This window comes from Lissotriton vulgaris, chromosome 3_1 (genome assembly GCF_964263255.1).
Source record: "Lissotriton vulgaris chromosome 3_1, aLisVul1.2, whole genome shotgun sequence".
Classification (NCBI taxonomy): Eukaryota; Metazoa; Chordata; class Amphibia; order Caudata; family Salamandridae; genus Lissotriton; species Lissotriton vulgaris.
The window spans coordinates 842,914,534-842,935,664 of record NC_141689.1 but is presented as its reverse complement, the minus strand read 5'-3'; the positions used below and the strand labels follow the sequence as shown (position 1 = coordinate 842,935,664).

Genomic DNA, 21,131 nt, shown 5'->3' with positions numbered 1-21,131 from the left:
ACTTCATTCAATGTTCCCATAATTTATTATAGGGAATACTCTGTCCCAGTAGTGGAGACTTTCACCTACATGTAAAACGTTATGGGTAGTAGCTTGCTCTGAGAGGCTCCGATACAGGGTGAAAACATGTAAGTCTAGACCAAGGAGTAACTTTACAGTCCGAAATGGTGAGTATTAAAAAAGTGTAAACCTATTCCCAGGTATACAAGTAGATTTTTACATGAGTACACATATAAAGGAAATTTCCCTTTGTCAATAGGGCCCATGTTATTCATGCTGTTATCCAACTCAATTCTCAGTCACTGACTTGGTCCCAAATATGGCAACACATGAAACATAGTAATAATACTTGTGCTATCATGGTATTTTGCCTTCTAAGCTAATGTGATTACACCTTATTCTTTCTTTAAAAACTTCATTCTCATGTTCTACATTAAAAAAAATTCACTGATATTTTTTTGTGACCACTGATTCATAGGCATACATGTGCTTTTGGGTTTTCACACCTGTTCTGCTGCACCAGAGTGCTTATTACCGTAAAAAAAACACTGTAAGCTAAAAAAAATATATAATTCGATTTGTTTTCTTATATCTGTACCAGTAGCAGTCGGTGGTGGGTGTAGCTGCCAGGCGGTGACGTGGGGAGGGGGAGGGGCAGGGTGGGAGTAGTAATCTATGGATTGCGGAGGATTACAGGTCAATTAACATATAGATAAATAAAACGAATTTCGTTGCGCACACTCCACCCCCAAATGCGATGCAGTGCACGCAACAAAATTCGTTTTATTTGTTTATATGTTTATTTACCTGTAATCCTCCGTAATCCATAGATTACTACCCCCACCCTGACCCTCCCCTCCTCACGTCACCGCCTGGCAGCTACTCCCAAAACCGACCGCTACTGATCTGTACATACACTTAACAGCTTTCCTTATGTTCATGCATCTAATCACAAAACAGGCTGTGTTCCTTAAATGTCATGTGATATCTTCCTCATATCCTCCATATCTTGTCACCCTTGTGTGGTATTCTACACAAGCCCTCCTTATGAACGGATTCGAAACCAGTGAAGTATTTATCACACCTGAAAAAAATATGACTTTGCTGAGTAAGACTTTATCCGGTGCAATACACATCACTGAATTAAAAGTTGCTCCCTGATAATGAAGAACAAACGTGGATGCTTATTTCACCAAAATCAGCATGCCTCCATATTTACCTGCCATTTTACTTTGGCCATCTGAAATTTATCCCCGAAAAAGCATAGGTCTACGAACCATAGGGGTTGAAATACATGTTAGCCATTCATTGTTCACCTGCTAGCTCACTTGGAAAGCTGCACAACATGCACGTGTTTAGGCTGTGTTCCTTGAATGTCATGTGAGATCTACCTTATATATTGTCACTCCGGTGCGGAATTCTACACAGTGCCTCATTATGAGTGGGCTAGTAATTGGTGAAATATTTATCTCACCTGATAAGATCTAACTTTGCTGCATAAGAATATACATGGATTTATCAGGTGCAATACACACCACACAATTGCAAGTAGCTCCCTGATAATGGGGAGCAACATTTGGACTTCGAAGCTTAATGCACTAAAATCAGCATGCCCCCATATTTACCGGGCATTTTAGTTTGGCCAGGAATGTTATTTTATCACAATACTCATAATTATAATCTGTGCAGTAATTGAAGTTACTGCACGTATTGGGATTGCATGGCCAATTGCAGGGCCAAAGTGGAGAAATGCATACAGTGGTACAGAGCCCACTGTGCATTTTATTTTACACCTTTCCCCCAAGTAGCAAACATGGAGACAGCCCTTCACCTACACCACCACAAATGTGAGGGTGATCAATTCTGGTCTCCCTACTAGAAATGGAATTACCGGGGTGAAAAGGGTGAGATCAGCAATTGGAAAACCCAGAAATGTATGACTTTCTGTGCATTCTCAAACTTACATGATTAAGCCTGCTATATTCTGACCATTTCCCACATTTTGCATGGGTTTTTCTAAGTTGGAATTCACACACTTGTGGTGCTGAAATCTGCAGCAGTTAATCCCTTTACACCTGCCAGGAATCCTTCTGTGAATTTCTGGCCAGAGTTAATAGAGATATTTTGGGCTGTAAAATGCGGCGGCACGCCTGCTCACTAACATCCCCTCCAGAATGTCCGCCAAGCCGGCCCTCAAAGCTCTGCACTGGCTCCCTGTGCGCCAAAGGGTGCAATTCAAAGCGATGTGTACGACACATAAGCTGATCAACGGATCTGGCCCGGCGATCCTCAGCAAAATGATCACCCCCTACACAGCAACCAGATCCCTACGATCCCAGAATGAGAACCTAGCTAGCATTCCTAGATTCGAAAGAACCCGCACAGGAGGACGACAATTCTCCGTTCAAGCAGCTACGGGATGGAACGCTCTTCCCCGCTCCCTCAGACTTGAACCTAACTACTTAGCATTCCGCAAGAAATTAAAGACTCATCTGTTTCCTAAATGAAGTCCCCTTGACTGTCTCCCCTCCCTCTCCTCCCCCTCAACAGGATCACAAATCTTATAGCGCGGGGATGCCCTTGGGTCACCAGGCGCTTTAGAAATCGTTATTAAATTAAATTAAATTAAATTAAACTTATTTTTTATAACCGAAAATACCTTTGTAATTTCGGCTCATAATGTTCACAAAAAGTCCAGGAATACAATGTGTTTCAATAAAATAAACATGGGCACCTCGGTAACAGCAAGGAATTCGCATTTTTTAAATTATACATGCAGGCAGACAAGCAGCCTTATTTCTTCTCTCCGCCTGTGAGCCAATTTCCCAAAGTAGCAAATCTTCAACAGGGATCCCACTCAGTAGCTGCCACTTCCCGAAGGGGGGCATACAGCAGTATTCTACCAGCCACCTACCCACTCTCTGACAGGGATGTATTTACGTGGGGTTCAGGTGGTGTGCAGGAGCCAAGTACTGTTGTGCTTGCCTTGACCTACGTGCTCATTATTCTCATAAAATGCATAACATATAATCACACTCAGCTACTTAAAAAATGCCTATGCCAAAGTGTATTACTCAGGCAGAATACATTCAATTGCTTGAAGGCTGAAATAGAATGAATGTTAGTAAAATAAAGTGCCACATAAATGGAGCTAAAATCACAATTCTGAGATAGATTTGGAAATACATCTTTATAGACCCCCTTGCCCACATAACATATTCCCCATGTACTGCTGATACTTAATCAGTTTTTCTATGGTCGTGCCGAATGTTATGAAGATTCCCCGAACAGGGCTAAAATTGTAAACAAACCAAATTTCTCTTGGAAAGTGTAGCTGAACCATAGTTACAGAATTGCTACTGACAAGTATAATAGTGAGAGCTATAGCTAGCGCTAGAAACCAACCAGAGGACATTTTTGCATATTGTTTTGGTGTATTTAAGCATATTTTATAACTGCTATATTCTTCACCTCCCAGCATGCACACATAGAAAAGAATTCATTTTACCAAGTAGTTTACCCATGAAAACATGAATTCTAAATCATGCAAGATACTATGAGGTAAACAATTTTATAACACATTTTGCTAAAGAAAAGAAAACACAGGTCGTTTGGGGTGGTTTATTGAACCAGACTAAGCAATCAATCAAAGTGGGGTTTCTTACAGAAAAGGCAAAGTCTGGCGTGCCACCAGGTTATGTTGCTGCCAGTGTGGAAGGATATTATTCATACAAAGGCAGCATTTGCAATTTTCCTGATGCACATGACACCAAAGAAAAGGCAAATACACTTAGGGAAGCCATTAACTTGAAATTTCCAATCTGTTAAACAATGGAGAATAATACTAAGAGTCCAGTAAAGGAACAATATACCTAGGGCCCAGTTTGTGCTGGAGAGAAAAATCACAAGTACCATGACACTTTTCCCGAGAACAATAAATCAACGTGTGTCAAATACACGTACTGAAAAAGATGATGAAAACCAAGAATTTTAGTTACTGCATTGTAAAAGCATGCAGAAAAAGAGTGGTATAGATGATATCATATGTATAAGTAACCTAGGATGTGATTTATTAAAGGGAAAAAATTTTTTTTTATTAACGTGTGTTAGAAAACGTGCAAATGATGAACTTTCACGCTATAAAGTTTACCTTTATTCATTTCTGAAGATGATTTATATGAAAGAATATTTAACAGGATTTATCCAATGGTATGGTTAATCCTGATTATGGTACAAATTTATACTAAAATCTGCCTCTTTGTGAGTCTAAACATGTTCATTGAAAATGACAAATGGTGCTACACATTTCTATTTGATGATTCTTCTGTAAAAACGTATAGATAATGTACTTCAGCTATATAACAATCTATTTTGTCTGAAACAATATTAAAATTGTGTGATTTTAAATGTATTTACATGTTGATACATACAAAATGTTATACGTATCTTATAATGACACGTATTATTTATAATCCTATTAAATGTTCCCAAGTGCATCAGAAGTTATACTAAAATCGGGACATTTTCATATTCCTTTATGAATGTATGTTTGTAATTCTATATAAAGCGTTAAATTAGCCTAAATTAATACGGGTTTGAATACATTCACAAAGTGTTCTGTCATGCTAAGCTCTCTGACTCTAGGAAATATTCCCCGTATAGCAAATCATGCACAACAATGTTTTGCCTTATATTGAACTAGAGATTTTGCTGCAATTATATTACCATTTCAGGACATCTGCCTGGGAAGCTGCCCTCTCGAACTTTCTCCTATGCTCTAGCTAAGGGAGCATTAATTTGAGGTTTCACAATCTGGATGGCTTACGGACTGCGTAATTGTCCCACTTATGCATTTTGTGTCTTCTCTATGTCGCCTGACACACACTCCATATGAACTGACCAATGGACTTAGTGGTCTGACTAGATGAGGAGATTCCAGAATGTGTCACCCCCGGAACACTAAGAATATGATATTGTCTGACCAAATGGTGCTCTCTTACACTTGAATATTATTATGGAAATGGTGATGGGCTATTTTCTGTTCTGCTTTGCCTGCTGATTAATAACTGATAACGGAGATTGAGCTTTTGTACTTATTAGGACCTGTTTGTGAGTTGCCCTATTACCATATGCAGTCTATTGAGGCACTTATCTTTCTAATATTTGATAAACTAAACAATTTGTTTGACTCAGGTGCCATTTTTTAGCGTTATATAAGTGAGAGGGCATTTCCAATTTGGGTTTCCTAATGATTACGGGAGATCCTAATAGAGAGATCTCAGAGCATCAAATTCTATTTCTATTATTCTGTATATCTTCAGCTGAACTCTTGGTATGTATCATTTTGCCTCGCCTACACTTTTTTGGGAGATTTGGGCTTGTTGTGATAATCCTATACCTTTATAGTTTTGTGTTGAGAGTATCTACATGAGCTTGAGATCAATGTTGGTAATCAGTTGTCCAATTCCTAGTCTTCATTGGATGACTTTTGGGACTCTTTATATCCATTCCCTCTTGGCACCTAGCAAGGTCCATCGGAGGACCAAGAGAGAGGACATTTTATCTTTGAAATTCCCGTCCACTTTAGTATTGGGGCCATGTAAATGCAACAGTATTTGAAAATATTTGCAAAGGTGTATACACACCTACAAGATATAGGTGTCCAAATACCATCATGTTTGTTTCCAACTAATGTTAGCATTTCACTCGGTGTTATCATTCTGGCAATATCACAGATATTTCAATCCAAATGAGTCTGCTCATGGGAGTGGGTTGTGTCAGCGGAGTTTTCTGATAAAGTGTGTGAATTTCAATATTCTTACAAATCTAATGTTTTCACAAACTTTTGGCAGGAAGTAAACACTCTAGATGCAGTCAGAAATTTACTGCAGTCATTGGTGGAAATAAGTCAATATCAATGATGGGAAACCAGAGGGAGCACTCCTAAAACTGTTGGGGTTGTGAGAAAGATATGTTCCTCCTGGGAAAACCATGGAATCAAAACATGGTTTAAAAGTCTAGTAGCACATTTGTCACTGCTTAAATATGAAACTTCTTGTGTTCTAAAGGTGTATTCACATGAGTTCATCTCAGAATCCATACAACTGTTTCAGTTTCTAAAATGTATTTAAACCTTTATGTCTGAACCCCTTTCAGAGGCCCATGGGCAAACATGTGGTTTAGGCCTTTTACTTTTGAAGTTCCAGGGCCCAGCCTACTATGGATTCTGAGCAACTGGGCCAAATAACCCTTCTGCATTTTGACTCTCAGTGGTAAATGTGATCAAGCAATCAAAGGCTCTCTTGTGGGCGGGGAGGGGTGTAGATACAGATTAGGACACATGAGCTCTCAACCCAAAATGTACACAGAAGCAGCAATAACTCAATGTCCAGCCAAGTATACACTTTTATGAAAAAAGAGAAGTATTTTATTTCTACTGATGAACACGCAAAGGAAAAATATGACATTTAGAAACAATACCAGTATTCCCCTTGAGGGCGAGGCTCTAGTGTTTCACTGGTGATTCCCTGTCCCACTCTCTACTCGCTTTTGCAACAATGTTTATTCCCCATTCACTGTTGCCACATCCAGAGAATCCCCTACCAGCAGTCCATTCTGACTGGTAAATTCAACTCAAAATTATCATAGCACACCAACGCTCTCAGCACCAAGTACCCCGGAGCTAATAGGCCTGAAACAAGTCTTACCTGCGTCAGTAGGAGTGAAGCCTGCAGTGCTCTGGAGTTTGCCTTATCCATAGCAGCCCTCTCCTGTTACATAGTTGTTGACAACTCAACCTATACGCAGGCAATGACCCGATCATTCTAACAGCATTTCCTCACATCTTGCACAGAAAGTTCACTGGGCTCCCCACTGGGCCTTGCTCCTTCTAACACTCTCCTCTTTCTACAAAGGGCACACTGGTCTTGTCAAGCAGGCATGCGCTAGTGCTCCAAGCTCGACGGGAAGTTGGTGGTCTTGGATTCCCTTGGGGATGTGCTCTTACCCAGCAGGGACATTAGCAGGTGTGACCCCTATTCCTGACAGGCAGAAATCTTGCTGATCTTCCCCTCCTCAAACAGCCCATCTGACTGCTTGACATATGACATATGTCAGTTTTTAGGGTCTCAACTCCCATTCTTATAATTGATAGGGGCTTGCAGCAGCTCAAGTCTCAACCAGGTGAGTCAGCTGCACATAGACTTAGCAGCTGCACTCAGCAGGCACAGGTTCTCTCTCCCTTGGTGTCTTGCTCTAGCAGTGATCAGAGGTTTCCTGCACTCCTCCTGCAATCTAAGTGGTGTTATGCTCTCTACTGAGGAGGGCGATTCCAAAGCTCAGGTCTTTGATCCTAAACTTGGGTGATGGTGCTCCCATGGCGTCCTCACTTGGTCAATAGTGTCCGACCAGTCACAGTCCTCATTACTCCCAGACTGACCTACTGGACAAGTCCCTCTCAGTCTATGGGCTCTGGCCCAACCAACACTGCACAACAGTTCTCAGCAGCCTTTCCTGAAATACATGGTTGCCGCACAGCTGCTATGTAAGGCTTTGGCCCTTACCCAATGGCAGTCTTTTCCATGGTTGCCCCTCCTGGCAGATGGGGTTGCTGGGCTTCGGCCATGTATCTTAGGTTAGTCTTTTCCACACTTATCTTCATAGCAGCCCTCTCCTGTTACATAGTTGTTGACAACTCAACCTATACGCAGGCAATGACCCGATCATTCTAACAGCATTTCCTCACATCTTGCACAGAAAGTTCACTGGGCTCCCCACTGGGCCTTGCTCCTTCTAACACTCTCCTCTTTCTACAAAGGGCACACTGGTCTTGGCAAGCAGGCATGCGCTAGTGCTCCAAGCTCGACGGGAAGTTGGTGGTCTTGGATTCCCTTGGGATGTGCTCTTACCCAGCAGGGACATTAACAGGTGTGACCCCTATTCCTGACAGGCAGAAATCTTGCTGATCTTCCCCTCCTCAAACAGCCCATCTGACTGCTTGACATATGACATATGTCAGTTTTTAGGGTCTCAACTCCCATTCTTATAATTGATAGGGGCTTGCAGCAGCTCAAGTCTCAACCAGGTGAGTCAGCTGCACACCACTTCTGTGCTGTGAAGCAATTCACAACACCCTGATGTAGCCAAGGGTGAGTTAAGCACACAGCAGTAGAACTTTTAAAAAGTTAGTGTTCTTATCGGCCTCACTTCAGTGACACAAGTTAAAAATGATATGTTTACTCCTACTGATTACTACATACTATGCTGCCACCACTATGTTCAAGTTACTAAACTCATGGCAAAGGATGTACCCTTCCCCCTCTCTGAGGGTAGAATTTTAGACACCCCTCCTGGTCGAACAAGGCCGCAATGCGTAAGACAGGCCTAAGTCCTGGCACACATGCATTATCCATGTATGCCAATCGGGAACAGTTTGTAAGTCTCCAGATAGGGAGGCTCATTCCTCAGCATTGCAGAGGTTGAAGTATTATTATACACAGGATGAGCTTATGAATACTATCCTTTGCTGGCATTATTCCATCTCTCCAAGGCCCTCATCTGGAAGCACACTGAATTATGGAAAATAGGCAGTCGCAGAGGTGTGGTAACTGTCACTAATTTTGTTTTGCCTTCAGATGAAAAATAGTGTTTCAAATAGAGGCATTTATTGCCACCATAAAAGAGAATTGTGGAAAAGGCAGAACTTATTTTTGTGAAAATGGGTCCTAGTCACAAAGGAAAATTTACACATATAGATTTACTAGTGTGTAAATCTACTCCTGTCCGAATACGTAACATTACGGTATTTTATTATTCACCATTTCTGAGTGTATAGTCACTCATGGGTGTAGATTTACATGTCACCGGCCCATAGGGTGTTACCAGGACAGGATTTACAAGTGTAACATTATTACTCTAACTTTTCACACCTAGGCAGGAGCCTCCACCACTGGAGCACAGATCTCCATATACTGAAGCATAGAAAGATGCTTTGAAGTTTATTACACTTAAAAAAAAATATGAATTATATGAAAAATATTTATTTAGTTTACAAATAATATCATACATATATTTTAACATGTAATTAATATGTATTAAAATGTAATACAAGCTATGTGTAGAACTCTTTTAAAATGCTGTTATTAACAAACAAAAGTTTAAAATGATAATATTAAAATGACTGGTCATTTAAAATAACAACAAAAAAGAACTGGTATGCATTTTCTGTGAAAAAGGTACCTCTGCCTTCTTGGTCTGTTTTAGACTTGGCTCTGTCAACAGCCTAAAGTACTTGCAGTATTTAATGGCTGTCCTTATGGCCAGTACATTGTCAAACAGCATGCTCAGATCTGATCTACCATATCAGAAACAGCGTTATCTGGTCTTCGCATGTGGGGCTAAATGCTTAAATGTTTTCCACTGAAAGTGAGAAAGAGCATCTGCTACAGAGTTTAAAACATCATGCAGACTGGTTTAACGTGATCTTAACGTTCGTTTTCACCTGGTGCATAACTAGCTCGCAAAACAAGCAAAATACAAATGGTAAGTGCATGATTTCCTCAAGGCTGTCTTACTAAAGTGTTATTTTCTTATAGTACTTGTACATAATATTTATATAGTGCTTACTGTCCATAGGAGGGGCGGTAAAGGGCTTGCCTGAATGAGCAGAAGGCTACAAAGTGCAGGGTGTGAGTTGTAGGGGTGTAGTCTTTGTTTTGATCCTGTGTGGGAAGCATTTACATGCCATGCATGAGGATCACCAAGGTGCGGTTATCGTGTTATGGGACACAGAGCTTAGCAGTGTGATGAATGAAGAAATGTGAGAGACAGGCACACAGTTTGTGGTATTCAGTAAGCTGGCAGCTTTGAGCTGCTCTGAAAATCCCTTTATGGAATTTGTTGTGTTCATCGTCCACTTAGCTGGATACCGCACTGGGTTGTCCATTCTGAGATATTCAGGTTAAAGTTAATGGTCCCAAGCAGGCATAGGTCCAAAGGAGAGATGGTTGAGGGATCCACTAGGATGGACTTACTTAATATACTTCCATATCTGATTGGAAGGATATTGTGAGATGTGAAGAAGCAGCTACAGTATGTAGATAGATGCAAGCTGAAGTGATGGACTGAAATAAAATCATGTTGGCTGGCAGCATGTGGTAGATCACTTCAGTTATTGCATGCCTCTGCGGTTGGTCATGGGTGGTTTATTTGCTGTGGACAGTTAGCAACTTTATCTTATGTGTATGTAAGAGTTTCAACGGTAAAGAAGAATTATTATGCAGCCTGTTTGATTAAAATTGACTGCCTATCCACTAACTGGTTTAATATTACTATAAGTGCAAGTTATATATTGTATTGTATTAGCGCTTTACACTGGACAGCTCGCTGCTCCGGATCCCAATTTTTCCTTTGACATGTGGAATGTCACCACTATGGGAAAGAGCTTCACTATTGTTATATTTTTTGTGAGGCCCACACCCCTATCTCTAAGTACAGCACATCATTCACCGTGCTGAGCCCAGTATGGCCCCCAATTTCATCACTGCATGCTGCATCAGTAAATAGTTGCTCCTGTTTTGCTAATACCCATAGCTACCTACAAATGAGTGTGCTTTAAAACCTGCCAAGGACCAGTCCCACATCTGCAAGTCCTGTTAGACCCCTTTTCTGGGCCTGATGTGATGACGCTCCTTGCTGATCCCTACATTGAGTTTCGGCTGAGCATGTCACAAACCCCTGCCCACTAGAATAGCCTGTCCTGCAAAGTTGAGCTTACCCACAATCTATTGAAGCTTTTGCAGCATTACTTTGGGCCTAATTGCCATATGGTCCACGGTGTTCTACATGTCACCAGTTTCTCTTGTTGCAGTTCGCAAACTCCTTGCTCCTAGGTAAGGTCTATCCATAACAAGATCAACTTAGTTGTACAACCATCAATTTTGTCCTGGGCCAATGATAACATAGGAGTCTTGGCCAATGCAATTAATGCTTCTAACAGGGCTCCGCACTGCCTATTGCCTACTGGCTATTGCCTGGGTCGCCCATGAAGAGTAAATCATCCAGGTAAAAGGGTTTACCATCGCTAAGGTGATTTCTCTGTACAGCACACTAGAGAAATGTACAGAACATTTTAAAGTGTGAAGAGCCTATCAAAAACGCCATTTGAAGGAAACTTGTCATATCAGACATGATCCTAAAACTGAATATGGAGTATGTTCAAACTCTCGGAAGAAGGCAGAATGCTGATTGATGGCCTTTGACTTCAGCTGCCCCATCCTGCTGCCCTCACCAACTGTATTGCATCATCAAAGGTTGCATAATCACTACGAACTGCTCCAGGTTAATCCTATCATTCACTGAACCGCAGTCTGGGTAAGGTACAAGTGGCAAATTAGTCTAAACCTCTCTGGGTTATACTTTGAAACCACCCGGAGAAGGGATACAACAACGTTTGAACTAAGGTCCCTCTAAGGTTTTTGCACGTTTCTCCACACTGGTTCACCACAGTGGATGCTATTCCCTTGTCTTCATCTACATTTTCTCCCATTTCTTCCATTGTCCCAAAGGCAAGAGTAGTTCTGATGCTCCTCTCTTATACAGCGCCCCCTTGCCTGATTGTCTCTCTCAAGGGGCACTGGCACCACCATATCAGCGCGCACCGCCCTTCGTGTCAAGTGGCACTGGCAGCACCCAATCAGCGCACAGTCACCCCCCTTTGAGTCAATGGTCTTCCAAGCCCCATGTTTACAGGGCCCTGGGTCCTCGAGCAAATTGCACTGGCTGAGCTTTTGCCAAATCTAGTATGAATAAAAATGACTAATGTTACTTTTTGTCACATTACTGTTTTATTAGTGAATGTTTAAAATGGAACAGCTTACAGGGACTATGCAATCATGGTGGCCCAAAAGCAGTATTATGTTTCCCATACACTGACGCGTTTTAAATATATTATTTAGCATTTAAAATGGTCTGTGTCTCGAGAAAGCAATTGCATGTGATCCAAACTGAAAGGAGAAGGTTAACTGTAGAGCAAATCAGAAATATAACTGATGTCTACTGAAGCAGAATAATAAAAGGTCAAACTGACTAATACATCCTCTCACTCGATGCAAACAGCAAATAAGAAATGTGGGCAGTTAATTATAAAAACAAATACCATTCATTAGGTTTTTGCATAATAATACAGATACTTTTCCGATTCTTATATCAAGGGTAAGGGTTGTACGATCCTGGTGAATTCTGCGAACACATTATAATTATGTTTATAATTAAAAATAATTACAGTACGAAATTTGATTTGGAATATAATGACTAATTTTCCATTCCTTGTAAATTAGGAGCTTCTGCATATTTTAGTTAGGTTTCTTGTTATTTGTTTTCAAGCAGCACGGCAGCATTGTTGTTTGCAAAAGCTATGTGGCTACATTAAACTAGTGAGACCTATGAGCAAATGTATTTAGCTGCCTCATATTACATTACTTTTCCTCTAATAAGTCGAAATGTAATCTAATACCGCTGTGTGGTGTTGTCCGTGTGTGAGCCTTAAAATAACTCGTATTATCTTAACAAAAAGTTATCCATTTGAAAACACACAGTGGGTGAATTCTTTTCCTACCTCTCCGACCCCCACCAATAGTTACCTGACAAAATTGTCAAAGGACACTCTGTCTAATAGGACAGCTTCCCACTTTCAAAAAGGTTTACCACCTGCTTTGAGAAGTTGGTAACTATTCAATAGTTTGCACCTCCAATTGATATTTATGGAGCTATCTGGGTATTAAAAACTGGAATTCTGGCTTCATAATTTAAGAATGGCGACAATAAAACTGAGGGCTCAATGTAATGAGTATTACCAGTATTTAATCTGAAAACAAATGCATTAAAAATAAATAATTGTATCAATTCGTTGTTAAGCAGATGGCTTTGTAGAAATATTTCACAAAGGAATACTTGTTGCAAACCTGAATGATTGCTGCCTCGAACATAGCATGAGGAGAAACTTGGGGGAGGCTTGGGCCCTGTCACTGACCGGCCTAGGCCACTAGCAATTTGAACAACAAAACAATGACCGGACAGTATTCGTTTAGCGTCAAAGTACACAACCCTAATGTAATGAATCACTGGGTTGGACAACCATTTGTATTGATTGACTTATTTTTTTATAAAATATTTTTGCATAGAAATTTTTGGCATCAAAAGTTACACCACAACATTACATGAATTTACAAACAACAAATTCTGTGAACTCAACAAAAGATCAAAACATTACAAAAAACAAAGAAATTGTCATCATTAATAACAGTTGTCTTTGTTATTAATGATGACAATTTCTTTGTTTTTTGTAATGCAAAAATATTTTATAAAAAAATAAGTCAACGCTAAACGAATACTGTTCGAACATAGCATAGCATAGCTCAAGCAAAAGATACTTACAAAAGTTTTGAGAAAAGATTGCTATCGAGTCTAAGGAATAGGAAAGATACAAAATGTAACTTTCCCTAAATGTTTTCACCTTATTAACAAGACTTTTTAAGGAGATAAACTTATAACGAACATCAGACATCCTAAAATGTGATTATGAATGATCAACATATTTTCTTCCATGGAACTTGAATAATTTTGATAACGCAAGACACCTATGAAAGGATACTGACAAGCAATTTGGAAAACTGCAAGGTTGCACTATAAAGTAAAGCCATCTTCTTCTATAGAGTGACCACAGATTCTAGCAGAAAAGACCACTCTCCACAAATGTCTTGACTACTGGTGTCGAGGGGCCAAAGTCTTCAGAATCATGCAGCTAGAATCTATGGCCACCTTCATAGGGGAGACAAAATCAAACCTGCATTTCAAGCTCACCACTGGCTTTTGGTAAAAAAACAGGATTAAATGTAAGGTCCTGGCCACACTCCATAATGCATACTATAGTGAAGGCATGTTATATCTGTAAAAAAATGGGGAAAGAGTGGGTTTCCAACATGCAAGTCCATGATGCATGGCGCAGAAAGCATCCTCTGACATGCGCTTACTCGCATTACTTAGCGCTACATGACCTATACACCCAGATAGATACCATATACTGCTCAGATAATGCCCTACACAGCATATTACAGGCAAACTATTTGCCACAAGCACTCTCTGACCACAACTCATTAGAATTAACTCTCTCCTGTGGCGCAAGACGGCCTGGGATCTCGACCTGGTACTTGCTGAGCACTGTGCTCCTGACTCTTCATATCGCGCAACCCTCTTGTGTTCCATTGACTCGTATTTCACGACGAACGCTGGCACTGCCTTGTCTGTGGGAGTGGAGTGGGACGCCTTTAAGGCTGTCCTCCGGGGACATGCCATCAAAACGATGTATGGTGTGCGAAAGTCTCATGAATCGGAAATACAGAGATGTGAGCAACCCATCCCTAACAACCCCCAGGTCGGTCCCTCTCTGGCCTGGACCCGCCTAGTATACAAGGGTGCCATGGACAACCTCTGCATGCTGGACTGTAAGTCATATTTGGCTCATAGACACAAGGAGGGAGATTAAGCTGGCAAGCTGCTAGCGTGACTACTAAAGTCCGACGCTTCCCAATCCCCCATAACTGCTATCCACAACCTCACCGGAACTCTTGTAAACACGCAACCTCACTGAGTTGATCACGGTGGCCGTATCTTGGGACCAACCGGTACTACTGGAATGGCTGTCAGGTACCACTATGTTAACCCAGAAACATTGCAGCAACGTCTTCATGGTGTCGACCAGACGTAACTGGCTCAGATACTAGCTGCCTAAGGGTCGTACCACTCCATATGCCCCTGGGCTGCGGTTGGAGATACTCCCGGGCACGTTTGCTTGTCACGGACGCATGTAGCTTGGGCCTTGGCATGAGAGGGGCTTAGGCACATGGGGGACATGCACACAGACTCACAACTGCAAACATTTGAGGAGTTAGTGGACACTTAAGAGGTGCTGCAGGGCTCATTCCTGTTACACACGCCGCTCACAAGCCATTTACTACAAACATTAGATAACAACTGCGCTGAACCGCCCGTCTCACACCTCTTGCAAACGTAGCTGACGCATGGACGGGATAGACATGCCGTAACAGACATTTACACCTCTTTCAGACTGGACGAACCACTCGCACTGACAGCATTGAGTACATACTGAGACTCTAAGTTGGCCACAACCATTACTGAAAAACAATGGACTCAATGCACTAGCCACCCGAAAATTATTTTGACTAATGTCAGGTTGAAGTACACCCAATTTAATCACTTGCATCATACGTATCTCCTGCCTCATAGGCTAGCACGCATGTACCGAACAACAGTGGACAGATGCCCCAGGTGCCGTGTCCCGGGGCCAAATTTACACAAATGGTTTGGACCTGTGTGGTTATTTAAGCATACTGGGCCTGGTAGCCACTATCCTAACGGAAGCCGCTCCCACCAAGGTAGACTTGAGCAACAAAAGGAGATGCCAATACTGATACCTTATTCTGATGAACAATTTCTCAAAAATGCATAGACCACAAGACAATGCATCTGAATGCTAATTAATATCTGTTTATTTCATAAGTACTTATTTATAAATCCTTTGAAATTCGAACCTATTTATAACAAAATTCTGTACATCCAGGTAGAGGCGCATCCCACTCATTTCCTATTGGGCATTATGAGGTGCACTGCTTCTCATAAGGGCATAAATAAGTTCCTGGATCTGGCCTTGGCCCTTGCCAAACGTACAATAGCTATGACATGGAAGGCACCTCTGGGCCCCAACATACACACATGGTTGATTGACCTTCGCAGGGCACTGGTGTCGGAACATACGAATCAGCTGGCAACGGCGGCACGAACATCAGCGCCCCCCCGGCTGAACTCCATTCAGTGGCAGGACTATTTGACACTAATTGATGCGCCTCCCTCAACACCGGATATTGACAGGCGGCTGCGGCTCGCTCAACCTTGTGGGACCTGCATTCATATATCTATGCATATTATATGCCTTCCTAGCTGCCGGACATGCCCCCCACCCTCTCTCTCTCCCACCTCTTCTCCCGCCTCTTATCTGGCGTACTTCTCCCCCACTCCCTCCCCTCCCACCACCCTCGCCCCTGGCTAATCCTTTCCGGGAGGGACACTGCACCCATTTAGCTACATACGAGATGCCCACTGCTATGCTCCACTGAAATGCATGCATTGGCTTGTGCCTACATATAGAGATCGGCCTTTAGTTCTTGCTTTTCATGTTATTTCACTTTGTTTTCTACTCATAACTCAATGATGGAATTGATCTGTGTAATAATGACGGGTTTTCCTTTTGATATTATGACGCATGCTACTGTTGGTAAATGTACCAAGCCAAGGAACTGTTGGGGCTGAACTGTTCCCGTGGGCACAGGGTCAAGGCTGATTTGCATATGGCTGGGTCCAAACTGGAATGGCATGGTGAGCAAAAAAACTATGGGATAAGGCCCATATCTCTGTACTGGACTGAATGTATGACGTTGTTCTGCATTCTGTCCATCAAATGTTCTTTTTGCAAGGAACTGTGAGACGGCACAGATGACAATGTGAACTATTTTTATCACTGAAATGGATTCTCCTGGCATCCCGCTTATGCCACTCCACTCATTGCCATTGTAATGTCAATGCTGGATAATGTTGTCATGCAGAAGTTAATGATATCATTATGTCAAAATTAATAAAAAATCATTTAAAAAAAGAAATCTGTATAAAATGGCATTCACCGTGCCCCTAATGCAGTCCTTCACTCAACATATGCCCACCTGGCTTATGAGCCCGTACTGGAGAGAAACAGATCCTGGATTGCTTGTGTTCTGCTTCAGAAAGTACCTGGACTGGCAACTCGGGCAGGACTGTTCCTTCTGGAGCAGGGTCAATATTGATTTGCAGATAGTTGAGTCTGAACATAGGGACATGGTGTACAAAATAACAATGGATTGCGATGTGGACCCCGTGATTACCAGTGGTTGAGGTTAATTTAAGTATTTCATTCATCACTTTTTTGTATATTTTAGTGTGTCACTCTGAGTGGGATGGTGTAAGAAATTGGGTCATGGTCCTCGGAAGTTTCGCAAGTTATGGGGGAAATGGAGGAGGTATCATGGTTTTGATGGGGGCTTGGGGACTGATTGACATGCTAAAAATCACATTGATTGGGACCGCCCCCCCTATTAAGGGCTTGTTGGTACTGAGCCTGGGAATTGTGAGCTCCCCCCGGGCAGGTGAGGACATGTGGCATCTCTATGTTCGGTGGGTGGAAGAGGGATACTATTGAACTGCTGTTTGTGTTTGTGATGTTGTTGGTATGGACGGGGGTGGGGGGCAGGGGGTGCTCGGAAGTGCAGAAAATTAACTGTGACTTGACGATTATGCTTTTGTTGATTCTAATGCCAATAAAAAGATTTATTAAAAAATAAATTGGGTCATTGGTTGACTAGTGTGTGAGCCCTAGTCAAGTAGCAATCTCAATCCTTGTCAGGGTAAGGCACAAGCAAACCACAAATTGGCCTGTGCTGAACCCCCTGGTAGCTTGGCACAGAGCAGTGAGGCGTATGAAAAGTATTTGTGCAACACTTCAAACAGTAAAACTATGAAAGTACCACGCAAAAAAGAATCCACATTATGTTACAAAAATAGATTTTCATTCATTAAACAAAAACAAGACCAAAACAACAGAATTTTAATAATTAGAAACCTAGATATTGAATTTTAAATATTTAGAGAAAAATACTCTGAAAGGCATAAAGCGCCAACTGCGTATATCTGATCGTGCCGGACTGGAACACAGTCACAGGTTCAAGAGGATCATGATGGAGCCTGGGCTAGCTACAGGGATCCAGTTAGGCCTACTGAACAGAGTACCTTAAATACTAGTTTTATGAGTATAGTATGGATTGCCGCCGAAGAACCATTGCACAGCTGAAGCGATGTGTTGGTATGAAGATGCAGTGAGGCTGAAATGCGAGGGTCTTGTTGTATCAATGCAGAGGTCCCAATAGAAAGAGTTTGCAATGCAAAGACCAGTGTCGAGGTCGGATGCCGCGTGCAGTCGGGGTGATGCATCAATTCTCAAACTGTGAGGCTGCGATGCGGAGCCCAGCATTATCATTGAGGTTGCTGTCGATGAGAGATGTGAGGGCATGTCCCGAGAATGTGTTATGCAGTAGTGGTTCTGAAAGCAATGCGGGCAGTGTTGGCAATACAAGCCTCTGCAAAACGCCCTGCCATTCTATGGGAGAGATTGGTCTCGCAGTAGTGAAAATAAAATGTGAGAGCTTTTTCACAACAATGATATATAAAACTTGAAAGAACATGTCCAACTTTTTAATAAATTGCCCTCTGCCCTCTGGGCAGTCCAGGGCCTACCATAGGAGTGACTTATATATATTAGAAAGGAAGGTTTGGGCCTAGCAAAAGGTTTATTTTGCCAGGCCAAAATGGAAGTGCAAATTTTACACACAAGCCCTGTAGTGGAAGGACATGTTTAAGGGGCTACTTAGGTGGGCGGAATAATCAGTGCTACAGGTCCAATAGTAGCATTCAATGTACAGGCCCTGATCACATATATAGTACCAGTTGACTAGGGGCTTGTAAGTAAATTAAAATATGCTAATTGACTATAAGCCAATATTACCAAGTATGAAGATGAAATCACATGCACTAAAGCACTGGTTAGCAGTTATAAAGTGCTCAGAGTTCTTAGGCCAGCAAAAACAATGTCAGACATAATAGAGGAGGCAGGCAAAAAGTTGGGGGAAACCCAACCTTAAGACTGTCAGGTCTAACAATGGGCATGCCCAGAAGAGTGTCCTGTGCACACTGTAGCACTAGAACCAAGCAATACCTCGCTAATGAGTCCTAACTAGGGTGAACCCAGTCCTGGGTTTTTTGTGTTCTGGCTCGGAGGGGGCCTGGCCTGGCAATTGGGGCTAGTCTGTACCCATTGGAGTAGTGCCAAGGATTATTTTAATTTGCCTGTGTGAAAACTGAGGTGGCATGATGTGCACATTATTGATGGACCTGGATGCGGTCCTGAGTGATTATCAGTGGTTGAGATTAATTCAAGAATTCCATCCATCACTTTTCTGTATACTTTAGTGTTGCTCCCTAAGTGAGACAAGTATGCCCAGATGTCGGTCCCATGCACACTGTGTCACTGGAACCTAACTTTACTTGGTTGATGAACCCTAACTAGGGTGAAACCGGTCTGGGGTTGCTTGTGTTTTGGTTCTGGGAGGACATGGCCTGGCAGTCTAAGCTTGATTGTTCCCACTGGAGCAGGCTCAAGACTGATTTTTGTATGTCCAGGTCCAGACTGAGTTGTCATTACCCATCCACATGTTTGTGTATACTACACCTGATTAATAGCCATTGTTTAACAAGATAAAAACATGTGGGCAGATCACTTGGTCGGCGAGAACCTAGATACTGAGGTGCACTTAATATTGAAGCTAACCACACGTGGTTGACAAAAACCTTTAGGGTAAGATTGGGACAGAAAAGGCCCTGGCACCAAAATAAAAGGGCTCCCTATTAGCAAATCAGATATCTAACAAAGTGACCAAATTTGCAGTTCCAAGCAGTTTTGAACTTGCAAAGACACTGTTAGAAATTGGCTTTCTGGTTGGCTAGGGTATGCACTTACGCCAGGCAGAGCCCACTACTCTAGTCAGGGCAAGAAAGTTACACACCAGGGATAACTTGTGCTCACCCTCTGGTAGCTTGGCACAGAGTAATCAGGTTTATAGTTTTATCATCAGAAAGAATAAATAAAGCATTTGCGCAATGCACTCACACAGAAACACACAGAATACATCACAAAAGAGACTCCACACAAGATTATAAAAAAATATATAGTACATTGTACATAAAACATAGGCCAAAACAACATGAATCATGAATATGGCGCATATTATGCAAATACCTCGGGAGTACTCAATATCCTCACAAACCATGAATCAAAACGACATAAAATATAACATCAAGTCAAGAAAAACACCTAAATCACCACATGACACCAGTAGTATATAAATCACAAGATATCACCATAACACTTCATTAAGGATAAGCCGACATAGGCACAGGGACCCCGCAACTCCTATTAGTGAGATTACAGTAATTTCTATGACCCAGGATAAAAAATTGGTATTTGAACTGGAGTGGGACACAGGGACACCTGCACGTCCACTGCATGTAATATGGTAATCTGTGTTAGTTTCCTCAATGAATGAAGCAGGGGTCTCCACTGAGGACTCACCCCATATTGCGACAATCAAGTATATGCACCCCAAGGTCCATTCTTCCTGGTAAAGGGGGAGATGGCACACATTTTAGTCTTTTAGCGGGAGGCTTCACTAGTTTCCCTGCGTGCCAGCTTACTAAATGTAGCTGCCTCAGAATGCACGGTGCAACTGCAGCCACACAGCCCTATTTGCATGGGCCTCCCTCGATGGAGCCTGGGCTGGTGATCTCTCATCTCCTGCCTCTCTCAGTACCTTTGGGAGGATACTGCAGCCGCTGAATATGCTGGAGGGCCTAGGACAAGGGGCCCAAGGTGCATGGTCATAAATCGTCACTGCACAGCTCCAGAAACGGAGGTGCCTGGGGAAAATGAAGTAATTCAAAAAGAAAATGCATGCATATCACAGATGTTTCTGTGTGAATTAAATCCAAGACACATCAATGCAAAGTTAAAAACAATTCGAAGGAGCAAAGATAACTCTGCCAGTACGTAACACGGTTCAGCCAAACTGAGTTTTATTCAGAAACAAACGTAAATTGAACAATAAATAGACCAGTGTTTAGTGAGAAAATAGAAGCAACAGACCCCAGGTACGTAATTAAACTAAAACCCCAAAAAATGAGATAAGTAACGTTGAGAATCAGCAAAACAAGGTGATTGGTTGATTCAAATATGAGGCAGCAGTTTCAGATACAAACAGTCATCGATACATAAATTCAATAATTGTATCTGCAAATGGCGTGAAATTCTGTCTGTCTCTATAAACCTGTAAATGGCGTTTCACCCTTCTCAAGTTAATAGGTTCTCATCAGGACTAGAGAAGGCAGGGGTTGGATTGACTCGGAACCTGGAGAATTCTGTCTGG

General features: G+C 41.9%; 1 protein-coding gene across 1 annotated transcript in view; it reads right to left on the bottom strand.

The window, feature by feature from the left end:
- The window catches only part of CNTNAP4 (contactin associated protein family member 4), a 1,879,337-nt gene that overhangs the window by 1,454,265 nt on the left and 403,941 nt on the right, over positions 1-21,131 (bottom strand). The window lies entirely within an intron of this gene.